The sequence below is a fragment of the Platalea leucorodia genome (assembly GCF_965183815.1).
Source record: "Platalea leucorodia genome assembly, chromosome: 10".
NCBI classification, from domain to species: Eukaryota; Metazoa; Chordata; class Aves; order Pelecaniformes; family Threskiornithidae; genus Platalea; species Platalea leucorodia.
The window spans coordinates 24,550,180-24,569,196 of NC_138832.1; the positions used below are offsets into that span (position 1 = coordinate 24,550,180).

At 57.5% G+C, this 19,017-nt stretch overlaps 1 protein-coding gene across 3 annotated transcripts in view; it reads right to left on the reverse strand.

Moving 5' to 3' along the window:
• LOC309595863 (H(+)/Cl(-) exchange transporter 5) overlaps window positions 1-15,632 on the reverse strand; it is a 44,892-nt gene extending 29,260 nt beyond the window's left edge. The window contains exons 1-2 of one of the 3 annotated variants that reach the window (XM_082323336.1): window positions 15,538-15,632; window positions 13,291-13,342 (exon numbers count right to left, since the gene is read on the reverse strand). The gene's annotated coding sequence lies outside the window, so the exon portion shown is untranslated. Of the gene's footprint in view, window positions 1-13,044; window positions 13,343-13,547; window positions 13,642-15,537 lie in introns of those variants that run through there. The other 2 variants (XM_082323335.1, XM_082323337.1) reach the window with 2 other exon arrangements.
• Window positions 15,633-19,017: the final 3,385 nt, after the last annotated feature.

A 19,017-nucleotide genomic window follows, 5' to 3' on the forward strand; every position in this document is an offset into this window, starting at 1 on the left:
CCACACTAACGGCAGGTAAAAAAACGACTCGGGTCAACACCACGTTAGAGAAGGCAAGTGGCATCTGATGATGCATTTTCTGAATAACTTCCGCATGTGCTCTCAACACGTTTGCAATCACTTCTTTTTTTCCTTTTTCTTTCTTTTTTTTTTTTTTTTTGACCATTTCACCTCCCGCAGTGCCCTGGCATTTACTGCTAGAGCACCGTGCAAAGGCCATCGTGGAGGAAGGGTCCTCGCAGCAGAAATGTGGCTGCGATGCTCTCCAGACGTGCCAAGCTCACCCACCCGTCCTCTGACATGCAGGCAAACTAGCAAAACAACCCAAGGGAACGATGATTCTTAACCACCCACACACAAAGCTGCGAAATGCAATCTGGAAGTGTGCTATTAAACTTCATACATCATCTTAATTAAGTACCCTTGACCTGCTGCCGGACCCAGCCATCTCAAGGAGCTGCCCATGCCAGACCACGACACAAGACCCGTCGTCTCTCCTCTCCTCTAGGATGGCAGGGCAACTACAAAAGTACAAACTCTGAAAACATAATAATAAAACTAAATTGGGAAAAAAAAAAAAATCAGGTTGCAGCCTCAAAAATAGCACTTGCAACCTGAAAGTGGAAATCTTGTCATCTAGATGAGAAGACAGGCCGTGTTCGCTTCTCCCTTGCAAACATACGTATTTTTCAAGAGAATTATAGAGGAACCAAATATGCAGCTCAGCCTTATTTCAGGAAGGGAAAAAGCCAGCCAGCATTTGCAAACAGTATGAATTACATACTCGGCAGAAAGCACTTCCTATTACAAAAAAAAAAGCCACGACACCACACAAAAAAAGCCTTGGCATTGTACGAAGTGACGCGCCGGGCTCTTCACCGAGCCTTGCTCTGTGGAACACGCCGTTACTTAACCTTCCAGCCCCGTTTACTCATTAAACTGCAGCGTAAACCAGCAAAGCAAGTGCTGAGCACTGGCGGAGGGGAACCGGGCGTTCGGGAAGGCCCCCGCCGCTCGTAGCACGCTCTGAAAGCGGAGACGGCTGCAGCCCTCCGTCAGCACGGAGAACCGGAGGCAGGAGAAACCGAGGAACTCAAAGCTAGTATTTGCCAGCTAACAATAAAAATAAATTAAATTTCATTAAAGCGCTGTGGCGCAGCTCCGGTAAGCTGCTTCCAGGGAGCAGAGCGGAGGAGGCAGGGACGGCGCGTTTCACCCCGGCAGAGAACAGAAGAAACTCGGTGCTCGTGTGTCACGGGGCTTGTCTGCAGCATAACCCAGTTTCATAGGTGTTTTCCAATAAGGCTCTGTGTGTGTGTATATAGACACACACGTGTGGGAGGGGAAGTTTAAATATGTCCGTATTCGCATATTTGCTTCGCGCAAGCATAAATCCGTAGTCCTGCCAGAGGCAGAGTGCCCCAGCGGACAGCAGGCACGATGCTGCCAGCACGGCCAGCCAGAAGTCCCTGTTTGAAAACTGCAGCAACGTCACCTCCTGCTCCCCCAGTCCATCGCCAGTTTCTTCTCGTTTACAGCTTAAAAACCCCAAACCAAGCCAACGAGCACACCGCCTTCCAGTCACAGCAGAGACCAGGCAGCACCCAGCCCGAATGCAGCACACAGAGGATGCAGATCATGATAATTCAGCGCTCGCTTCTCTCCCAAGTCCTAAAGCAGTCCCTGGGGAGACAGGGTTACCCCGCTCCCTCTACGGGCGAGCAACGCCTTTCCAGGCTAAACCATGTGCACCAAAAAAAGAAAAAAAAAAAAAAAAAGACTGTTCCCACGCTTATCTATGTTGTTCATTTACCGCAATACCTCACCGGGCAACGGCTGCTTTTTTCCTGCCGGGCCGGGGCAGTGCCCGGGACGCCCCCGGGGCAGGCGTACGTACCGAAAGGCTGCTGGTACACCCAGCGCTCGTGGGAGCGAGCGGCCATCCTCCTCCAGCGGCTCCCATTCACCTCCTCCGCCTGTCTCCGTCCGTCCTGGTCTCTCCCATCGCAGTCAAGCAAAGGGAAGCAACGAAGCAAAACCTGACGGGGTCAGCCCCGCGATGCCTGGAAGTGACTCAGATGACAGCACTCGCCACCAGGAAGCCGGAGCACCCCGCTGCCAGCCTGCGGAGCAAACCCAGCCCCAGCCTCTGCCGCGACGGCGACCTCAGCCCTCGCCGCGCGTTTCAGTCAGCGCCAGGCGCTGCAGGCTCTTCTCCCCGTTTCACGCTTCGGCATCACCGGCGTACCCAGCAAATCTGCTCCCCCAGCCTCGCCGCGGCACCAGCGCCATCGCCCCTTCTGCTCCGCAGGGGCGGCCGCCAGAGGAGCGGGACCAGCGAGCCATGGCACCGGCGAGCCCCGGCACCACCACCACCACGCTCGCCCCCAGCCAGCGAGGCGGGGGCTCGGAGCAGCCCTTCCAGCGCGCAGGTCCAACGCTGCCCGAGTCAGAGGGCGGTAAAAGTTCCCGCAGCGATTTTTTCCCCGCCATCGGACGGGAGGCTCAGCTCCGGCTCCACCAGCACCACAAAGACATCGCACCCGGAGAAGAAAACTTAAAAAGGAACAGGGAGCGATCCTGACCAGCCGCCTTCATGAGTCATTGCTGCGGGGGAAGGAGCGAGCTTACCACCTAGCAGCTCTTGCATGTGAAAGCCCAAAGCCCAGATCACAAGCCTGTCCCTTTTTCAGAGATCAGCAAATCTAAGCTGAGCTTTGACAGTTCAGGGCACGTCTTCCTCCCCGTCCCCACCGCATCTCTCCACAGGGGCAGGCACGTCCCTTCCCACAATCACCAGATCCAACGGTACACAAATAAGGAAAAACATAGGGTGCTCCAACTGTAACTGGGGAAAAAAAATGGAAAGGAGAGAAATAAATTATAATTTAGCTGTTATGTCAATACTCCAAGTACCTGGCTTGGAGCCAGCAGAGCAAAGCCCTGCTGCAATATTATCACTCCAGAGGCTCAGCCCTTAAAAAAAAAAAAAAGGTTTCTCTTTCAGAGCAGAGGAGGTTACTGCAGGAGACAGAGGCTCCAGCGCACGGCCCGACGCGGCGAGCTGGTTCGGATGTCCCTGTACCCCAGCCCGCGAGACGGGCAACCCTGCCGGGCGCAGGCCCCGCGTCCGGACCGCCGGCGAGCAGCGAGCGGGGCACCGACCTTAAACAACAAACAAACCCCAAACAAACAAACAAAAAAACGCAAACAAACAAAAAAAACGCAAACAAACAAAAAAAACGCAAACAAACAAAAAAAACGCAAACAAACAAAAAAAACGCAAACAAACAAAAAAAACGCAAACAAACAAAAAAAACGCAAACAAACAAAAAAACGCAAACAAACAAAAAAACGCAAACAAACAAAAAAACGCAAACAAACAAAAAAACGCAAACAAACAAAAAAACGCAAACAAACAAAAAAACGCAAACAAACAAAAAAACGCAAACAAACAAAAAAACGCAAACAAACAAAAAAACGCAAACAAACAAAAAAACGCAAACAAACAAAAAAACGCAAACAAACAAAAAAACGCAAACAAACAAAAAACGCAAACAAACAAAAAAACGCAAACAAACAAAAAAAAAACCACAAACATTTGTAATTTCTTCTTTAACTGCTAAAAAATCAAGCCAGAGCGCATACAAAGTTGGAGTGAGCGTTCACAGAAGAGCTCCAAGGTTTTCAGCCCTCATCCGAAACCAAACCGGGGTTCAGACACCAGGGGAACCCCTGAAGGCATCGGTTTGTAGCTTTATAAAAGAGAGGATGCTATTTTTCTATTTTTCCACGCCGTCCCTTCCTCCAGCTCCCCGTGCTGCCTGAAGCGACCGCCACCAGCCTCCCCCCGTGCGGCCGAGGCCACGCCAAGAGGCGAGCCGATAACCCAGAGGGATCTCACAGCACCTTCAGGCCCCCTCGGGCGCGGTACGGGACATACAAATATCTCCAGGGAAAAACGGAATGTTCTGTCGAGACATAAAACATGTTGCTACTAGCAATGGCTCGGGCTCATGAACAGCACATAAATCCCTTATCAGAAGGGCTTAGCGGCTCAGGTAAGATTATCGACATTTTGCCATTGCATTGTAAGCGTAGGGTCATAAAAGCATTTATTTACCTACGCCGGGTTCTCGCTGTCCGCCCGCCCGGCTCTCCTCTGAAGAGCAGGCGACTGCTGCATCCTTGAGCATCACAGAATCGTTAAGGTTGGAAAAGACCCTTAAGATCATCGAGTCCAGCCGTTAACCCAGTGCTGCCGAGTTCACCACTAAACCATGTCCCCGAGCACCACGTCTGCCCTTCTTTTAAATACCTCCACATCGGTCCGCTTTCCCCTTCCCCTCCTCTCCCCCTCGCCGAGGGCGGCTCCCCTCCTGGGGCGGCCGAGGGGGGCCCCGGGGCTCCCCCGGGAGCGGGGACCCGGAGAAGCCGGCGGCAGGGAGCCCCGCCGGCCGCGGCGCGGGGGGCACGGCTGAGCTGGCCGGCGGGAGCCTGCCGCTCCACCCCGCAGCTCCGCGCAGCGTCGCGGCCGCTCGAGCAAGGCAAACAAACAGCGGGCGAGCTGTGTGCGTTAGGCAAGGGCCGTACGGCCAAGCGGGTCGGGAACAATAGACGGTTTTAGAGAAACTGGGAAACCTCCCAACACAAGCTGAGCACAAAGACTGGAATTGTTTGTAGGGCTTGCTTGGGGTTCTTCTGTTGTTCCTTGACACGTACTCACAGGGGCCCCAGGGAGACGATATTCCACGCTCTGCTCCGACACCCTTCCAGCAAGGTAACCCGCGTCCTCGCGCTTCACCCGGTAACGCCGGAAAGCGGCGTGCGAATGCTGCGGCGCTTCGGGTTTCCCTGGCGCTGTTGTACATCGGGCTGATACAGCGTGTTACCGGATTCACCGCCGTCCCGGGATGCTTATGTGCTGACAGACACACAGACGCTTACAGCTGATGTCGTTCAGTCCTCATTAGTATCACCTCTTCTTGAATAATTCACCGCTCCCCACGGCTTACGTCGCTCAGCCCAGTACAGTGCAAAACGCCAGCGGAGGCAAACATCAGTCACAGCTGATTTCACCCCCAGCTCCTGAGTGACTACACCTGGCTTCTGAATAAAGCCTTGTTTCTGGGAGCGGTGTTAACAGAATCACATATACTTGCCAGAAAAGCGTATCTCCAGAAGCTAGATGTTCCAGTATTTCATTTATTAGACTAAAAATCCCCCACAATCATCCACCACTGATTAAAGGTTTTGCTGCTGCAGATGCTTTACATAAAAGGGATTTCTAGAAATCAGAAAAAAGCATTACGTTTCCAGCCGACAGCATCTTTTTGGTACACTACACCACCTTGCCCTGCTTCCTAAAAGCCAGAAGCAGTTCCTGCTGATAATTACCGATAGGCAGCCACAGCTCCCAAACCACCCCTCCCAGCCCTAGAGCGGTAAACTCCCATTTAAACATCTTCCTTGATATTGCCATTTTTTTCCTACAGTTGGCCGCACCTGCAAGCTGGGTCCATACAGGTTATGGCTGCTGGAAGCCAACAGCTGCGTGGGAGATGGGACGGGACAGAAAAGCTGGTACGCCGGTGCACCGGAGACGCCGAGCACGGGAAGCCTCCCGCGCCTGCGGACGCCCGAGGATGAGCGTGGGAAGAGGCACAGAGCCCCAGCCTCCCCCAGAACAGCCATGCCGCTCTCCTCAGAGGGCTGATTTTCTCCTGTTTCACAGGGGCAAGCACGGGTGATGCTCCCAACAACCGGCCTGTTTAGAGAGAGACTACGCCTTGGGTTTCCCAATACCCACGTCCTGCTTCCAACGTTACGTGCTGCTTCTCCCTCCTCCCAGGCTGGACACCTCTGCTCCAAATCCAGGGAGACACGCCGGCGTGAGCCAGCCGGGACCGAGGAGAGGACCGCGGGCAGGCCAGCCCAGGCCCCGCACAGTCGCCGTTCACGTTACCAAACAACGCTTCGATTTGCCTCTCTTGCGACGCTGACCGTGGCTCTCGGGTCCGGGCTCACCTCCCGTTTCCTCACCCAACAGGTTCGGTTTGATCCTCTTGTACCACACCGCCCCAGCGTAGCCTTGCTGCGGCGTGGCTGCTCTTCCTTGTCCCCACCACAGGAAGGCCACACAAGCGTGCCCGCCGACCCCAATGACGACGACGATTTTTCAGGTCTCGTTATCCAGAAACGGCATCGCCAGCAGCACTGCAGATTTCTCAGCCGTTCCGGTCAGGAGAACAACACGAGCCGTCGGGAGAGCGCGGGTTCAGATCAAAGCAGCCTGGCCAGCGAGTTTACTGAGATCACGGACGTTTCAGTGCTTTTCTCCAGAAAGCCCTGCTTTTTTTAAGATGCTTCATCATATAGAAATGCAGGAATGCCGAGATGCAAGTCAGACCGCCTTGCTTTCGCTGGGTTGTTTTTTTTCCTCCTAAACCTTTTGTAATTTCCATTTTAACTTTAATTTAAGAAGCCACAACCTTAGCTCACCGACCTCTTCCCAGGCCCTGAAGCATAACCACCACACGAGTCTCTAACAGCCAAGAGCTGCTTCACAAACACGTCCAGCTCCTTTTCAGGTTCGTGTTTTGACAAAAAGCAGCCTCGCTTGGAAATGCAAAAGATCAAATTTACAGGCAGTTTGTGACTGTGCCATGCAACAGGCAGTCAAGGGGGTTCGGCTACTGGTTTTTATGCTTTCTGTATTTTCCAGACTAAAGTCAGTTATTTACAGCAGTTTCCATACTGCAACACAACCGGCAGCTTCTCTGCCATCATCACCCTCTTCGGAAATCCAGGATGGCGGAACTGGTTGCCTAGCACGTCTCCGCGCGGGAGTGTCAGCTGAGATAGAGCCTTGTTTTTAAAACGTACCGGTGTAGCTGGTAAGCGATGACTCCAAAGTGCCGACGGGCCACCCTCAGGCTAGCAAATCTACAACAACGTACAGGCAGTCACTCCGTTCTTCCAGCCTTCCCAGTGCAAACGGGAAGAGCGTGATTAACGCATGACCCAGCGTGAGACAGCCAGAATAAATGCACGTGGTTTTCATCACGGAGACCGCTTCAGCATTAAGAACAGATCTGACACGGTTTTCACGCTGAAAACATCAAAGTCTTGGATGAAGACTCTAAAGCCACCTCCTGCCAAAATCTCCAGTCTTACGCTGGATCACAACCAAAGCTGTCCTCACGGCCAACTCCTCTCCTAGGAGAGCTCTAGAAGCAGAGCATCCCTACAGGCCCCGTTTTCATGAAGGGGGTACGCTTCTTCTTGGATGCCCGTTTCCAAGGTGAGATGGCCACAGACCGTGCTCGAGGAGCTACAGCCCAAGCCCACGCTGACGAGAAGCGGGGAGGAGCCAGGGGCTCCCGCAGAGGCGGCAGCGAAGGCGCTCGAGCGGCCGAAGGCTGCAGGACCTGCCCGCGTCCTCTCCCCGTGGCGGGGTCCGGAGGGACCGGCCCCGCGACCTGCGGCTTCGGCCCGGCGCGGTGCAAACGCGCAGCAGTTCACAGCAGCGCGTCCAGCCAGCCACAGCACCTCCGCCCCAAAATCAAGAGGAAAAATGACTTGGATGCAAGACAAGAAGATTTTAATACAGAAAAGTCTTCAAAGCAGCAGGAAAACCAATAGTACTGGCCAAATATGGTTTTTATATAAAGCGTTCTTCTTCCACTTTATGGTAGGGGAGCGCAGAGAGCATACGTGCCGGCCTCATTTAAACCCAGACACACTTCAAGGCTCAGTAATGTTTCTCGAATGCGATTCCTGATATTGCGACAGGCAGATCCCAAGACCCAGTCCAGCAAGAGGCTTGCATCCTCTCCCCCATGCCCAAAAGCCCATCGCTGCACGGTCACCCAAGCGGCACAGCTCCCCAGACATCAGGCGGCCAGCGCTCCGCAGCCGCCTTCACCCGCAGGCGCTGGGCGCCCGCCCGGGGCCCCCGCGCCACGAACCGCGCCAGACAGCTTCGCACCCCACGTGGAGCAGCCGGCCAGGCAGCAGCGTTCTTAAACACTGGTCCTTTCCCGCTTCCCCCATAGGGCAAACAAGAAAATAAGTCAATTTATTAAAGGTACGGATAATATTCTGCCTCCCGACTGAAATAAGTTAACCGTAGCCACAGAACCAGTGTTTTGCAAACTCCTTTCCACCTTTCAGGTTAAAAACCTAACTCCTCGTAGTCACAGGCTATTCGTACACCGTAACCACGAGCTCCGCGACACTAATGCGGAGGACCTTCCCCTTCAGATTACGTGACTTAGAATCATCCCACTCTTTCCGCATCTGTTACATTTACTTATTTCACTGGAATTCAAAAAGGAGAAGAATTTGCTGTTACAGGGCTGAGGTCCTTCGGATCTAACGGAAAAAGCTTACGCCCAAAACTGTGTCAGACAAAAAAAAGCCAAATAGCCACTGATAAAATATCATCTCCTCAAACATGACCACTTTTTCCCCCCTTTTCCTTTCCTTTTTCCATTTTTTCCCCCTTATTTTTTAAAGAATAAGGACCATTGTGGCTATGACAGCAAGATTTCAACAAATACTTCCAATTATATTTTATAGTCCAGTTTGCTTTCATGCTTGCATCAAGTTTCAGCTGGAAAACTGTCATTTCATACTGTTGTTAAGTGCCAAGCACTGTATTTCCTCCAGCAGCGTACCTGCTCTTTTTTGTTTGCTTTATGAGACGCTTCACAGCACACCCTGAAATTCAAACAGCACAACAGTTACGACTTATTCTGGGGAGGCTGCAGTTCTGCTTCTTGCTTGACAACACAGAGAACGCCCAAATTACTGAAATATAGGCTACAACAGACTTCAGAGGGGATTTTCCGAGGCGCAAAGAGAATGTAAAGTACCCAACTCGCACAAAATCCTCAGTGAGAAAAGCCTCCTGAAAGCCTCCCCGTCGCGACGGTAAGGGGGTCAGAGGAGGAGAGCCGGGGCCCTGGCAAGAACGGCTGCTCCGCTTCCCCAGGGAGGTGGGCGTCGCGACCCAAAGCGACGCTGCCAAACCGCAGGGCGAGTTACAGCCGGCGCGCACCCAGCGCCGTGAAGCAGCCAGGCCCCCGGGGCTGCGCACGCAAGTTGCCTTTCCAGCATCTCCCCCTCCACGAAACCCTCCTGAGCCGCTCGGCGCGCACGATACAGCGCATTTTATCCATTTTTGTCAAAGCGATACATTTCATTCGCAGGCAGCTCTTCGGGCTGACCGGCTGTTCGATCCAAAGCATACGCGCTCTTTCCTTGTACAGTCACTAGATGTTTTAAACAAAACAAAAAACCCAGAAGGAGGGATAAAAATGGCATTTTGGAAGCGCTGAATCGAACCCCGCAGGTCTGAAACCCCTTGCATTGAACCAGGACAAGCTGGCACACAAACAACAGGGCTAACTCGCCGACTGCCATGCTGAAGCAGCTCTCGGGACTCATTGAATTTCTACAGCTGTTTCGGCTCCCTGCAAAACCAGGACGCACGGTCGATAGCTCACCTTCCACCCTCCAACAGCAGAAGCTGCAGCGTTTCGGTGTCCAAATGTTCTGTAGCTACCCAAGACGCCAACGGCCTCAAAATACGAAGAGGTTTCCATATCCCCTTTGGGAAAAGGGAAATTTGTCTGGAGAGTAAAGCAGCTATGGCCACTGAAATAAGCAGCCTGACCCTCTACTTAATTTCCAGCCAGGTTCTCAGGAGGCACCTTCGGGAGTTTTGTCATGCAGCACTTAGGAGATCATGGGCACTAAACAAACCCACAAAGGATTTTCCCTGGATGGATTAGGGTCCTCAGTCTCACATAGGAACAGAAATGGATTGCCACTGACTGCAGCAGTATTTCTTTTATTTAAAACTTTTTCAAAAGTGATATTGTAGCAGGTGTCATTAAAAAAAAATCGAGGTAATTTTACATGCCCTGTGTAGGTGTCGCTACAGTACTGAAATGTCTTGATTTTCTGCTTAAAGCAAAAACCCACGAAGAGGCAAAAATGAAAATAGGGACACGATGAAAATCTACCGCCCTCCAAAAGGCACCGGTTGCCTCTATCCAACCAACGCACTTGCGTGGGTATTCTCATCTCCCCTAACTCCATTACCCGAGCATGCCTGCAGCCTCCCTCCTTCTGAATAAAATAGATACATCCACTACACAGACAAATCCAAAGTTCAGTCAGTCAGCTGCTGAAATTAGACCGAAAAAGAGCCGTACAGAGAGAGAAGGAGCTTCCACAGCAGCCCGCTCCGTGCTGGAGACCAGCCGATTCTGCCCTACGGCACAGCCACCTCTCTCTTCTCCAGCTAACAGCAGGGTGCTGCAGCAGCCAGCTCCCCCGGAGACAGCCTCGCCCCTTCCTCAGCCTCGAAACGAGGGGCTGTCGAGGAAACCCCCGACGGTTTCACCCTAAGGATGCAGGGACACGCACCGACGTCCCACCCTCCACGACACAGCCGCGCAGAAAGGGAACAACTACGAACCACCACCGGCGTCACCGCAACAAGCCCTGAAACGCTAGTTACGGTGTTTTCACACCACTTCAAGTATCCAAGCGTTGGCCTCAAACCGAAAGCACTGCACAGACATCTGCAGCGTGACAGCAACGGGCACGCGGCACCGCACAAGTCCACTTCACCCGGCTGCGTAGCTTCTCCCGTGAAGCGGGCAGGGATGCGCCCGGGGTTACCTCGGCTGAAGCGGGGCGCCCGGTCCGTCTCACGCGGCAGGAGCCCCAGGGCCCCTCATCTGCTCTGCCTTCGGACGCCGCCCAAGCTACACCGGGGAGACGGGCGGGCTTCCGCGCTCCAGGGGCTCATTCAGAAAAGGCTCTTCCAAAACCAGGGCTCGCAGTCCTTCAGAAACAACTGCACGTGAAGCTGTGCCGCATAACCAAGGGCGAGTTGTTATTCCAGAGGGAATAATTAAAAGCGTGATGCAAGATGCACATAAATATTCAAACCCACGCTGTCAATTCCGCACGTGGGCACTCGGGCCCAAATCCAAACTCCCGGACAAACCCGCTGGATGAGTCTCAGACCAGACGATGGCAACGTCAGCCCCTGCCAGCCCTGGCTGTGCGTGCTTTGGGGTGCCAGCCGCCCCGTCGGACTTCATCCGCTCCCAGAACACCCGAATGACGTGTGGGGTTACACGGATGAACTCTATCCCTATGTAAGCATAACGAATTGGGGGGGCAGGTTTGCCTGCCTTCACTAGCGACCGGACCCAGCTCCCACACCAAGGATGGAAGAAGAAAATGAGGAACCGTGGCAGAGGGAAAGGAATAATACGGGTGTTGGGGAAGGCGGAGGTGGGTGAAGGTGGACACCGGGCAAAGGAGTAGAAGAAGCAGGTGAGCCTCAAAACCCCACGGAGCTGCAGCAAGCACCCCGATCCGAGGGGAGGATGCCACCACCGTTGCACAGACACATCCTTGAAAACGCTACTCCCAGGTTAAAAAAGAAAATTTGAGTACATCACGCTGCACTTAAAATTCCCATACAAATGGAGGCGGCAGCAGCAGAAGCCGAGGTGCTGCGGGAGATGTTTCAGCAGCAGGAGAGCCTCCCCAAGCACGAAGCCACCCGCCACCGCCCCACGCCAGAGCCGCTGCCCCCCGCACCGTCGGGCTTCCCCGATTTTTGGAACCCCTCTGCTGAACCCTGCCGCCGCCGGCTCGCGCGACAGTACGGCTGCCGACCTAAGAGCTCGCTCCACGGTTCCTCCCATTAAACCAGTTGTTCGTGAAGAGCAGCTCTTCATCCAGAAAGCAAGAGACTCCACGTTCTAATTGCACCCTGCAACAATTGCACAACCGGCTTTTTGCCTTGCTAAGACATCCAGAGCTGAAAGAATAATGTATCATTAACAGATATTTCCTGAAATATTGGTGTTACAGCCACATTTCTTACTCAATTACCAGCTTCACGGCTTTTTTTTTTTTTTTTAACAAACTGGATTAAATGCGAATCGGACACAACAACGCTGGAGAACAACTGAAAGTATTTAGACGGAAAGAAAATCTTGCCTCGCAGCGTTACCCAGTCCTGAAATGCAATGGGGTTGCGCCAAGAGCAGACGGCAGCAGAAAGCAGCAGCACGGCTGTATGGCAAGGGACAGGAGAGAAAAGAAAAGTATGTCTGTGCAGCACAACCTCCCAAGAACCTCCTCCACGGCAGGAGCAAAGAGAGATGAGCTTCGGTATTTTAGGGCCCACGGTGATTTTCTGCCTTCTGCTGCTTTCTGGTGGCTGAAGATCATGACCTACGAGTCCGCAGGGAGACCAAAGGAAATTTGCTGTTATGTTTTCATGTGTGCGTGGCATTTGGGGGGGGGTTAGAAGGTGCAGGTACGACATAACTCCACTAAAAAAACACTTTTGGTTGGGTGCTGCTCCCAAACCGTTACTGAAGAGCCAACTGTTAGCAACACCACCACAAAACCTTGGGCAAACCAAAGCCAAACCTCAAAAGATATTTTGGTGCAACCATGTTTAAGGTCATATACCACAGACCTTCACCTATCACCGTGCAGAGGGTGGGAGGCCACGTCAGAAAGGAGCAGCTCGGCAAGGCTCTGGCTGGCAAGAAGATGATTTGGCCGTTGTGTCCCAAAGAATTAAAAACAATTCGCTATTTCATACAACCGTCATTCAAGCAGTATTTTAAAAGCAAAAATAATCCTGTTTTCAAGTTCTTCTGGGAACAAAGGGGGCCGGAGCACAGCGGGGTCTGGCAGCCGCGCGTCCCCGGTGCCGGCGCTCGCAGTCCCACCCCAGGGCCACCCTGCCCCGCAGCCACCGGGAGCCCGGAGCAGAACCACCGGCACCTGGAAAATTATGAAACGTGCCTTTCACAGACACCTGCTTTGCACAAGCGTGAAAAGCTACGCCGTTCCTTTCCTTCCGTCCGCGAAGAAAGCGAGGGACAACCTCCAAGCTTAACGAAGGCTTTAAAACCTGGAGGAGGGAAAGCGCACAAGACCCAGAAGCCGGCAGCAGGCTGCGCTGAGGACCCCCGGACGCCGGCTGACCTATTTCTCGCCCCGTCTGTGCCTGGCGGCTCCTTCGGCTGGGAATTCCCCGGGAGCCCCCCGAGGGAGCGGGACGCCAGCCCTGGCCGCGGCCGCTCCAGCGGGGAGGACGGATGGGAAGCGGGTGCCGGTCCCCGGCAGCTCACGGCATCGCCCGGCTCCTCCGCCCGCAGCACCGGCCTTCGCCCGCGGGCCGGCGGCGACGCGGGGAGGACGGTTCGCCCCTCCGACAAGCGGCATCGGTACCTTCTCCGGCGGCTCAGCTGCTCCCGCCTCCGCCCCGCTGCTCCCGGAGCCGCTGGAAGAGAAAGAGCCGCGGCTGAGCGGGGACCCGCCGCCAGGCCGGCCCCGGCCGGGGGCTGCGGCGGCGCCGACACGGCGGGGCTCCGGGACCCCCCCGTTCCGCCATGCCCTCCGCCTCTGCCCGAAGCTCCGGCTGCCCCCGGGCCGCCCCGCCCCGCCCCACAGCCACCCCGGGCCTGCCCCGGCCCCTCGCCCCCTACCTCCGCCGCTCCGGGCCCCGCTGCGCCGCCCGCCGCCGCCGAGGCCGAGCCTGGCCCGGGCCCGGGCCCCCAGCGCCGCCGCCGCACCTGCGCGACGGCTCCGCTCTGCGGGCAGGGCTGCGCGCAGCCGCACGGCGCGCGGGGGAAGCAGCGGCCGGCGCCATCTTGAGTGTGGGCGCCGGGCTCTTAAAGCGGTACGCGCCCCGTCCTGCACGGCGGGGTCGGGGCAGGGAAAGGGGGTGCGGAGGGTCCCGGCGTGAGGCCACAGCGCGAATCGCGCCTCCACCCTGCCCCCGACCCGGCCCTGCCGCATCCCCTCCCCGCCACCGCTGGCCGCCCACCGCAGACCCCCCCCCATCGCTGACCCCGCCGTCACTGACCCCCCATCACTGACGCCCCCATTGCTGGCCTCCCCAGCAGAGACTCCCCCATCACTGACCCCCCCATCACAGGCCCCCCCATCACTGACGCCCCCATTGCTGGCCTCCCCAGCAGAGACCCCCCCATCGCTGACCCCCCCATCGCTGACCCCCCATCACTGACCCCCCCATTGCTGGCCTCCCCAGCAGAGACCCCCCCATCACTGCACCCCCATTGCTGCTCCCCCTGCCATTGCAGATCCCCCCATCGCAGATCCCCCCATCAGTGACCCCCCATCGCTGACCCCCCCATCACAGACGCCCCCCCATCGCTGACCCCCATCATCTCCCCCAGCCGGGCCGGTGCAGCAGGTCCCAAGGGTCCCGGCGAGACGCTGAGCCCTGCGCCCTGACCCCGCTGGGCCCCCGTGCTGAACCCCCTGGGAAAATCCCACCCCGCAGGGCGAGGGGGCTGCACCTGACCCCAGCCCCTCTTGCTTTTCCCCAGGCCCCGCTGATCGACAGCCCCCAGCCCTGGGCTGGGACAGCACCGCTGCCGAGCCGCTGCTGGGGGACGATGGTCACCCGCTCTTAAAAATAAGCATCGCTCCCTCCCTCGGCCGGCCGCCGCGGAGGAGTCGGGGGACACGGAGGAGTTTCGCTCCCCAAACACCTCCCGCTGGAGAACACATCCTCACACAAGATGGGCACTTTCCAGCCCCCAGTGTCCGACTGTGAGGGGAAAATGCTCACGGGAATGGGAAAATTTCCAGCTCCAGGAATGCTTTTCCCCATCAATCCACTAAACGCTTCCAAAAGACGGCAGCGCTCAGTGCCCCCAGCCCCGCTTTCCCGGCGTGCCGCAGGGGAGCCGGCCGGCGCTCGGGAAGGGGCCCTTGGGGCAGAAAATACCTAAGGTGGACAAAAAGTAGGTTGAAAACAAGGGCTCAACATCAGGAAAACAACTTTTTACGCCCAGGTCTGCTTCTGGCGTGGCCGCAGAGGAGAATGTTGCTGGCAGCACCCTGCCCCGGGCCAGGACCCCCGAGCCTGGCAGGGCGGGGGGCTGGCGGCTCTCCCCGCGCCCCGGGAGGCTCCGACCCTCCCGTCCCCCAAAATGGACAAGTCTGGAGGAGAAAAGGCAGCTCAGGGTGCCCCCCGTGCGGGGGGACTGCCCTAACCCAGCACCCCTCCACTTCTCCCCCCCCAGGCCCCACCAGATGGGCACCTCAGGGCTCCGGGGGCGAAGCCCAGCTCCCCCCCAGCCCAGACCCCCCGGGCTCGGCTGCACCCACTGGCCTCTGCCCCGACGGTCCCCGTGGTCCCCCTCCGCCCTTCTGCCAAACCGGGGGCACCGCTGGAGCGGAGCACTGAGCTGCTGTGTGGGCCGGGGAGGCGGGAGAGCCACCGTGCCTCAGTTTCCCCTCTCCCCGCCTGTCTCCGCGGGCCAGGCGCTGTGACGGAGGCCTCAGCGGCAGCAGTTCTTCATGGGGATTTCCCCCCCCGGCCCATGAGCATCCTCAGCAGCACTCAGGTCCTTGGAGCTGCAGCTGGGGTGGTTACGGGTCGTGCCCCCAGTAGCTGCCAGCCCCGCGATGCAGCCCTGCCATCAGAGCCCCCCAGTCCCTCACCAGTCCCACCAGTCTGCCTGGGGACAGGCAGCAGCGGGGATGCCGGCAGCACTAGAGGGCAGCAATGGCGCAGGCAGAGTCCACCACCAGCCAGGACACCTCGCTTGAGCTCCCTCGCCGTCCTTGCGATCCCTCGCCGTCCTTGGAGGCGTCTTCTCCTCCTCCATGGAGACTGGCTCAGCACCTGCCTGCTTTCTGCTCTGGGCCTGCAAGCGTGGCTGGTCCCTGCTGGGAGACAGCCTAGAAGAGCAGGGAGCCGCGCTGAGGACACGGGGACGCTGCTGGAGCGGAGCGGGAGCCTGTCCCGTCCCCGGCCGCAGGCAGCCCCGCGGGCGCGGGGGCTCCGGCGCAGCGCAGCATCCAGGCCCCCGGCTCTCCCCGGGACGGAGGCGCGCAGGTGCTGCGCAGGTGGGTTCGCTGTCCCGAGGAGCGGCTGCCCAGCCACTTCTCCTCTTCATCGAAAGGCTTCACCCGGTGCCCGGCGCCCCGGTACCCTCGGAGCTCCCGTGTCCTACCAGGAGAGACAGCAAAAAGGGTGAATGTCCCATTTTCGGGACGTGGGACAAGAGACACCTTACTTTTACCATAACAGCGACCCTAGAAGATGGCACCAGCATCACGCCATGTAAGCGAAGAGCCTTTAGAAGAGGAGGACCCTGCCGCGAGTCCTGATGAGGGGAACCCTGGCTTCACGTGGTCTCTGCGACCGCGTGGCTCGGCCGGGCTCCCCCAGGGATCAGTGCCAAGAACGGAGCACCAGCTCGCCGGCCGCAGCCCCGGGCGGCTCCGCGGGATGCGGGCAGCCCCTCCTCGCCCTCGTGCACGGTGTGGTGCTCCCACCCTTTGGACGTGCCCCGAGCCGGGGCCTGCTCTCAGCCCCCCACCACCTCCCTGGGAGCAGGGGCTGCTGGATTTGGCCTTCCACCTTCTTCCCCCCGCCGGGCTCCGGGCATCGGGGCTGAGGCAGAGGGGCAGGCGGGCAGCAGGTCCCTCCCTAGGGATGGCAAGCACCCGTCCTCTGCCCGGAGGCCCAGCACACGTGGCAGCAGGGGGTCTCTCCTGCCCTGCTTGCTGGTTCCGTCCCTTTCTGGTCCCCTTCTCCCTCCTTCTCCCAGTTACTGTCCCCAGGTCTGGGAAATCCCCCGTGCCCTGCAGAGGAGGGCCTTGCCCTCGGAGCAGCCCCGTGTCCAGCTCCCGTAGGACTGACAGCCTTGCCACTTTCCCATTAAATGAACTAACTTCTCGTTTTTTTCCTCCTGGAAAAAATCAGCGTTTCTTTTCTCATTTGCACAGCATGCAAAAGGCCTGGAAGAACCAGAAGCAAACAGGACGGGGAGGTGCAATTTGGAAACCTGGGCCGCAGACAGATGCTCTGCGGAGCCATGGTTTTTGGGAGGGGGGAGCAGGGCTGCGGGGCCGGGGAAGAGAGGGAAGGAGAGGGCTCTGCTCCGCTCCGCCGCTGTCCTGCTCGTCCTGACAGCCACGGCTGCGGCGACCGGGATGCTCCATGGGGGAGCCTCGGGAAGAGAAACCCGGACCTGGGGGTACTTGCAGCCACACTCCGTGGGCAGAGCTGCCGGGACCCCATCCCCGATTTCCTGCCCATTGTTTTCTACGCCGCTTGCCCAGGAGCTTCACCAGAGGAAAGAAAAAAATCCCCCTGGCTGAATGTGAAAGTCAGATCCATCACATGAAGGCAGGGACATCCCCAGGGCCGCCTGCCTCGTCCCCAGCGTGCTGGGAAGCCGCTCAGTTCAGGGAAAAAGGAAGCCCTGAAATAGCCAAAGCTGGAAACACGTGGCTGGGGGAGCGGAGCTGGGAGCACCCAGCGTCCCAGCACCTCGTCTGCACGGCCCCTGCTCTGCCCCTCGGCATCGTTTTGTGGTGAGCCCGCTGCCCTTTGCCTCCCCTGCCACTGCGGTTTCCTTGTCTCCCCACCCACCCTGTCCCAGCAGACCCCAGTTCAAAGCACTGGGAGCTCCGGGACCCGTCCCTGCCATGCTCTGGGCCACCCTGGACCCGGCACCCCACTTGGAGAGCACACCCAGAGGGAGATCCCGGTGACGGGCGCAGCCTGTCACTGCTGCCTGCAGAAGGCATGGCCTTGTCCTGCTGCTACCAGAGAGCTCAGCCCCGCGCCCTCCGGGGCTGGGGATAAAACCGGAGGCGATCCTCAGAAAGGAAGCAACCAGCTTCGGGTCCAACCCCGGACCGCGACCGTGCGGGGATGGAGCTGCTGCCCCTGCGAGCTGACCGGGGGCAGAAGGACGGAGAGCCAGGTCCGAGCTGACCACGCAGAGGGCGAGCGGGAGGGAGGGGATGCTCTGGAGCACGCGAGGCTGCAGGGAGGGGGAGGATGCTTCATCCACCCCGTATTGGCAGGCAGTGGCTACCAGCGATATCTAGCCAGCATTGGCCTTCTGAGAACTGACAGCCAGCATGCAGCTGGGAGCCGACAGATAGCAAGGAACACACCCTAGAAAAAGCGAATATCACAGCAAAATGGGAAAAGAATTGAACTTTAAAACCTAAACATGCCCTACAGCGGTAGGACAGGCAGGCCGCGAAAACTCATGGGACACAGTGAGGAAAGGCGCGTGTGGCTGGGCAGCGCACTAACCAAACCATAAAGAATTAAGAATTACAAGAGAAAAAAAAGATATTTCAAGTCCAAAGATCACTGTATGAATAGACTGCTAGCCTCTGGTGCAGAAAATCGGGGGTGATTGTGTCGAGGAGGGTTATTTGCAGGCTTAGCTCCCCGCTTGAATGCAGGCTTGGTGCCAGAGGAATGGTGACACAAGGCTGGACCCTCCTGCTATTAGTTTAATTAGTTTAATTAGTTTAATTCTGAGGTTAATGCTCACTAAGTCAGCAGGGAGCCCTGGCCCGGATCAGGTGTGTTCCTCTGTGCTCGCCCCGACCTGGGCCGGTCTCGGCAGCGCCAAAGGGTTTTGGTTGGGATAGAAATGGGGCTCCTGCCCCGCGGTCCGTGGCTGCCCGACGTTGCCGCTGGTGGGGACTGCAGGGGGGCAGCTCCTAACGAAGTGGGGGAAAAGGCAGCAGGACAAAGTCCAGAGGGATGGGATAACCTTCCCCTGCCGTCATCCCGTGCCCCAGACCTGCTCTGCCGCCAAACGAAATACCGCTGGCCGAGAGGCACGTGAGGCTCGTCCGAGGCACGTGAGGCTCGTCCGTTCCCGGCCCCCGGGGCCAGCGGGCAGCCAGCCCTTGTCCTAGCAGAGCAGAACAATCCCGGGAAGTGACCCAGGGAGGCGAGGGGACAGGATGCCGCGCTGGCCGCCGCCGCCGGCATTGTCTCTTTGGATACCTGGGGGATGAAGTCAGAGCCCAGCCCGATGGAGGGGCACGGGATGGGGGTTGAGCGGGGAACAGCGGCCAGGAGAAAGGAACACAAAATCCCTCTGATCGCAGGCACCCGCCTCGGTCTCCACCTGGGTGAAACCTCAGCGAGGAGCC